This window comes from Pistacia vera, unplaced genomic scaffold, assembly GCF_008641045.1.
Source record: "Pistacia vera cultivar Batoury unplaced genomic scaffold, PisVer_v2 Contig462, whole genome shotgun sequence".
Classification (NCBI taxonomy): domain Eukaryota; kingdom Viridiplantae; phylum Streptophyta; class Magnoliopsida; order Sapindales; family Anacardiaceae; genus Pistacia; species Pistacia vera.
In genome coordinates, this window is record NW_022196293.1 from 427,975 (window position 1) to 434,455 (window position 6,481).

Here is a 6,481-nt window from a genome sequence, read left to right on the forward strand (position 1 = left end):
CGTCTCAGAATGAGCGTGGGAACTGGTCGTTCGTATTGGAACAGCTTGCCCTAAAAGTCCCCAAAAATTCCAAAAGAGTGAACGAGCACAAGAACGGGGTCATTCCTTATGGAACAACTTGATTGATTTGAGGATTAGGCATTCCTCATGATGGAACGGGCATTCCTACCCAAGTCATCAAAAGCTGTAATTTTGAACAAAACAATGAACGACCTAGAGAATAGTGTCGTTTATGCTAGAAAGGACTTGCCTGGAGATTGGAACTGGCATTCCTCAACTTGGAACGGGCATTCCAAGATTGACAAAAGGGGGTGGAAATGTCAGTTTTAAAAGTGCTAGGCAAGGGAGCTTTGTGAAAAGATGCATATTATGTGGATTGTTTTAAAAGGATGACAAATATAGAGGTTGTACTGGTCAAATGCTAATGTATTAAGGGTACAAGAGATTATACAAAAATTGAGGGGGAAAGTGATATTTGCTGGGCGCTCACTTTATATCCAATTGAAGCTAACTATAACAAGGAAAAAGAAAGAGAAAAGAAGAAGAAGAAGAAGAATAAGAAAATAGAGGAGGAAAAGGTGTACATCGGTCGAAAAAGCATTAGGAAAGTTAAATTCGACTTTTATTTTTTGTAGGTAAGCTTTAGAATTGGGTAATTTCCCATCCTTACCTCTCTATTCTTCTACCTTAGCGTTTTAAGTTAATTTTTTTCAAAATTAGCTCAAATAAAACCCTAACTTTCATGTTAATAAAATTCTCTCTAATGTTTTAGTTAAGCATGCCTATTGTTTTAAATTGCCCAAATTGTTTGATTTCTCTATAAAAATGAGGTTTATTGCATATTATTGATGAATAAATGTTTATTTACATGTGGAAGATGAACTTTGATGTTTTTGGACAAGTGTTTGACAATGATGCTAAAATGGGTTAAATTGTCAGTTTGAAAACTTGTTTGGAAACCTTTATTTTTACCCTTGTGTTACATGTATATTTTAATGTTACTATATATGTTTCCAACTTGAGAAATGGCATGAGTTTTGTGATAAATGATGTTTGGAAAGCATGTTTATGATGATAGTGGTTTTCAAACCACCCTACGTAATACTCATCCCCCTCATATTCAGTTTGGCTTTGCGCATGCGATGATTAGTTACAGTGCTTTGCCCGAACGATGTGAATTTCGTTGGGCATGATAGATTATGATATTCGGCCCGAGCGATGCTGAAACCGATACCATATGTTCCTATTGGATTTGTAAAAGATATGTTTATGAGTGTTTGTTATGAAAATTATGAGAAATGTTTCATGATGTTATTCAGAAAAATAGGTTTTATACTTTTCAGCTTTTCCCACATGACACGTCTCGATCACCCAAGTCTCATGGGTGCACCCTGAGCCTATGGAATAAGGAGGGTCGGGGTTAGATCATGTCAAAGACCAATTATATGTCAATTGTGGCTACTCTAATGTTGCAATTGGCCTTGTAAATTGTGAATTGGCAAAACCTTCTAACTTCTTAACCAATGAACCTTTCCCAATTTCAAGGTTAGGTTATATATTTTATAACAAATCCTTCAGAGATATCAAGGAATAGTTTCATAACCAAAGAAAAGAAGAAGGAAATATCTTCTTAAAAATAAAAAAGTTGCAGATTATTAACAAAAGAGACCAAGTCACTTGAATGTCTCTAGTTCTGAAAGTTTTATGACTTTACCAAGTTCATTAAACTTAAGTGGAATGGGTTAAACATGTTCATTTGTGTTTATGGGTTTGTTCATTCATCATCAACATAATCTAAACATCCATGACGTAATGTAAAGCACACAAATCAATTTTATATGGTTTGGCCAACTGCCTACATCCATGGGACCAAGTACAGACGAAGCTAATCTAGTATGATAAACATTTATAACTCAATTACAAAGCCAAAGTAAAGCACCAGTTGTAAAACACTCTTTGTTATGATAACACTTCAAACTTTACCCTCTGGTTGAACTTCGTTCTACCACAACTAGCTTTACACCAGGAAACAACCTGGACAACCTTGAGCTCAACTCAAGGTTCAATGTCGAAGACACCCTTCAACTCCAACAGCTCGAAATCCCATCAAGCATCATCAAAGGAAACTTGTTCCAACAACACTAACAACAAAGGTTAACAAGGTATTTCAAAGCTTACCAAAGCATATAGAACCTGATTAAAAATAAAGAAAACCTCAAATGATATTCAAAGAAAAATCAGAGGTATATTAAGGCTCAAAAGATAACACAAGGTTGAAGACGAATACAAAGAAAACTTGCTCAACAATGCACTAGACAACCAGCCGACAATTTCTTACATGTTTAGTTATTTTGGGAAAGTTTTCACCTACTTTCTTAGACCATCTTTGAAAAGCTAAACGAATTTTATTGACATGTGTACGTGGACCACTCTCACATATCTTTGGTCTGGAGAATATCCAAATATCTAATGAAGACACGACATTTGTAAGAAAAAATTGACTAGGCGATTGTCTCGACACTAACATTGATTGTCATGGCAACAAAAAGCTACAAAAACAATTGCCCATAAACACTGTGATGTCCTAACATCAAAATTTAATGTAGCCACACAGAATTCATAAGTTGATAAAAATACTTACAAGTTTTATTGCAAGTTGTGATAATATGAGAGTTGAAAAATTAGGCCACTTACAAAATAAAGGGGCAACTTCCCTAATAGCCTCTCTTATATATATATAGAGCACCAGAAACAGCAGGCTGCAGACTTTCCACTAGTAGCAATAGTGTCATGCATACTGAACTTTTTTGTCCCCAGCGATCTGAAAGAAACCGCTATATTTTTAGTCAATATGTCAGTCAAATATTGTCTTTATGACAACAGCAGTTGGTAATTCTAATACAAGATGTACCCATCCTTATAAATAAAATTAGTACTTTTGCCGGCCATAAATCTCAGTAGACAAGAGTACAAGCATTTTCCTAGTTATATATATTAAAATAAATCTGAGTAAACAGATAAGTCAATCTGCAAATTATATTTTCCATTTAGAATTAATGGTCTGTTATTGACATATTGTGTTGGTGTACTCTTATTAAAATAAGGATGGGCTCTTAAATTCTGAAGATATATGGCTGACGAAGAACATCCAAATTGTAGATAGATTTGAAGCTAAAACAGTAGAAGGAAGGGCTGCCAATAGAGGCACGAGGTATAATCGTACATGGTTATCTAATTCGATCTAATTTAAGCATCAAAAATTGATTCCAAGTTTCCAATTTCAGCAAAAGCAATGCATGTAATTTTGCTAGGTTACTTCATTTAAATTAATTTCATGAAAAGCCAAAAACGTATCAGTAATTACCATACCAAAAAAAAAAAGTATCATGTAATTATTAATTATTTGCACATTTATTGTTTCGCATAAATTCTATTAATTGAAGAGTAAACAACTTTTTCCACCCAAATAATAGTTTAATGACACTTTCTCACCCATAAACTTTTAAAATACCACTTTACTATCCAAATTTATATTTCAATTTTGATTCCAACAACGTTGCGACCTCACACCACTACCAATCTCTTATCCGATCATCACTCACCAAAACTCTCAAACCTTACTCCTACCGACTCTGCCAATTGTCGGAAATCACACGATTAGGGTTTGCACAACCGTCCCTCCCAAGTTAAATTCCAATCAATCTCAAACACCAAAATCCAACCTTGCACTACCAAAAGACTCATCGACCTCCCTTCTTCAAAAGACCCAATAGTCTGGACCAAGTTTGCTCTCTGTTCATCACTGGAATATAAATTTAAGTAACAAAGTAGTATTTTAAAAGTCTATGGGTGGGAAAGTATCCTTATGCCATTATTTGGGTGAGAAAAAAATCCTTAACTCATTAATTGAAACATAAAGTATGCATATATGTCGGTTGAATAACAACTTTTATTGCAAGTATGGATGGAGATGAGAGGTATGAGTATGACAACAAAAGTCCCATTGGAATTGCTAAAAGAGAATTGCATGCACTAGCATAGATGTTATGTTATTATTCATATGAAACACAGTATGAAAATGCATGAGAAGAACAATTAATAAAATGATAATTCCATTCTAGCCCCATCATGACCAACTCTCAAATTGGTCTACGATTGATCTGGTGGGGAGGACACTATTTGCAGTGGTTGCGAGGGGTCGTCGTGGCTAGATCCACGAGTGCTTGGACCGGATCTTAAAACTCGATGATCAGGATCTACCAAGGCGGTCACGGGTAATCGTGCATTCCATGTGGGCTTGGACCAGATCCTAAAATGCGATGATTAGGTTCAATGTTCAATGTTCAAGATCAAGATCAAGAGTTACCAAGCATGCCACACGACAGTGAGAAGAACATTGTAATAGCGAAAAGAGCAATATTATCTTTACAACTCAATCTCACAACCCCAACGTGACAACTCATAATGGGTCTCGTCAGCCAAATTACGAACTGACCAATTGCGAGTTACTACATCAGAATTGTGAAAGAAAGTTTGTAAAATTTGGTTGTGAGTTAATCTTTATTGTAACGAAAATGAGAAATGTCACTCTCAGGTTAGACATGTTAGATAGATTGGCTTTAGAGCTTGTTGGATACATTGATGTTGTTCTATATTCATTTATTTATAAGGATTTAAATAATACCTAAAAATGGAAAATAGTCTGGACATTCAATTTATGATAAAATGACAAGTATATACAGAAAAGAAATGCAAAGATCTAGCTGATACAGTAAAGAAAATTCGAATTTGTGTTGAATATACAAATATATCATCTATTTATAGGGATGTCAATAATACCAAAAAATGAGAAAAAGAATCTGATCGAACATGAAATATCTATGGTAAAATGTATTTATGAAACACGATGCAAAAATCAAATACATAAACCTATAATCTGATATGCCTTGACCTAAGAATTAGAAAAGTTCATTGACTGAAACTTTATGCCGTTTGGCCTTCTGTTTTTTTTTTTTTTTTTTTTTTTAGTATTCTTTTTATAATCTTTTCGTATTATTTTTTTTTATCCAAAGTCTCATATTTGAATGGAAAGTTTTGTATTTTTGAAATGTGGTTTTTTTTCAATTGAAAGTAAATAAATTATAATAATAAAGTTATTTTAGTAATTTCCATAAATCAAAATCATTTTTAACTGGGTAGGCCCATAAATGGCCCCTTTTTAACTTTAAATAAGATTCACAATTTGATGTTCTTTTATACATGTAAGTTGTTGCAACATAAATTTGTCCTATTTGATAATCGGATTGTTCTTATTCTTTTGTGTCTTAACCTACAAAATTTAAAAAAAAAAAAAAAAAAAAATGCTTTTCCTTGCCTTTCATTGGGCTTCCTTTGTCTTGAGATGGAAAGTGTTAAAGCTTTTAGATCTTGTTTTACGAGCGATCATCTTCTAGACTTCAAAATCACAAATTGTAAAATAAATAAAATAAAAGAGAATCCTGAAAAGTGAAAAGGGATGAAAGTGCAATAATATAATAAGAGAGGGACTAAACAAATTCAAAGAGAATAGTATGACTTTAATTTATTTCTCAAGTGACTTCACTTAACATGGAATACTTCACAAATGGAAACAGGCCTATTTATAGGAAACTAAACCTGCAGCTCTAAAATCACCTATCGAATAAGAATTTCAATGACCACTACCATTAGACGTTGAGGTGAATCAAACTCAAGACCTCTTGAGTAATACACCCAAATGTCTTAATTGACCACTTAGCCACCCAATGGTGGTTTACTTGCCATAAACTTGTCTTCATTGAAATTTTCCATTTGTCAAGTATTTTTCATGCGTCAGGTGGAAAGCCATATGTCATATAAAATGTGGTTAATAATTTTTCCCTTATACAATTTAAAAAAAAAAAAAAAGTGATTAAATTGATAATACCCTGTAGAAATAATCAATTTTACCACTCTTGACAGAGACATTTTTCATTATTGAAGCTATATGTTTCTACATCTATTCATTTTTATTTCTAATAGTATAGACTTTCCTCCCAGCTCTGAAATCATAAACACAAGACAGTGCTTCACATTGATAGCAAATTTTCCCATCAAACTAACAATAAATTAAATCATTGATGTATGATATAATATTTTATAAAAAAATATGATTATAAAACAGACTTTTGGTTTATAAATACATGTGTAACGGTTGATATTCAAAAGCTTACGAACTACAGAGTATCTTTCTGGCAAGTTGAGAGTCATCCTTCATCCTTTGATATTAAATACAACACACACACACACACACACAGATATATATATATTCACTAACAACACATATTTCATAGAGTCAAAGTACATGAATATTTCAAGGTTTGATCTATTTGATTATTTTGTTTTGCACAACACTTTAACTAGCTAGAATTTCAAAGTAATTGATTTTGGAAATGAAACATATGACACACTTATAAATCACCAA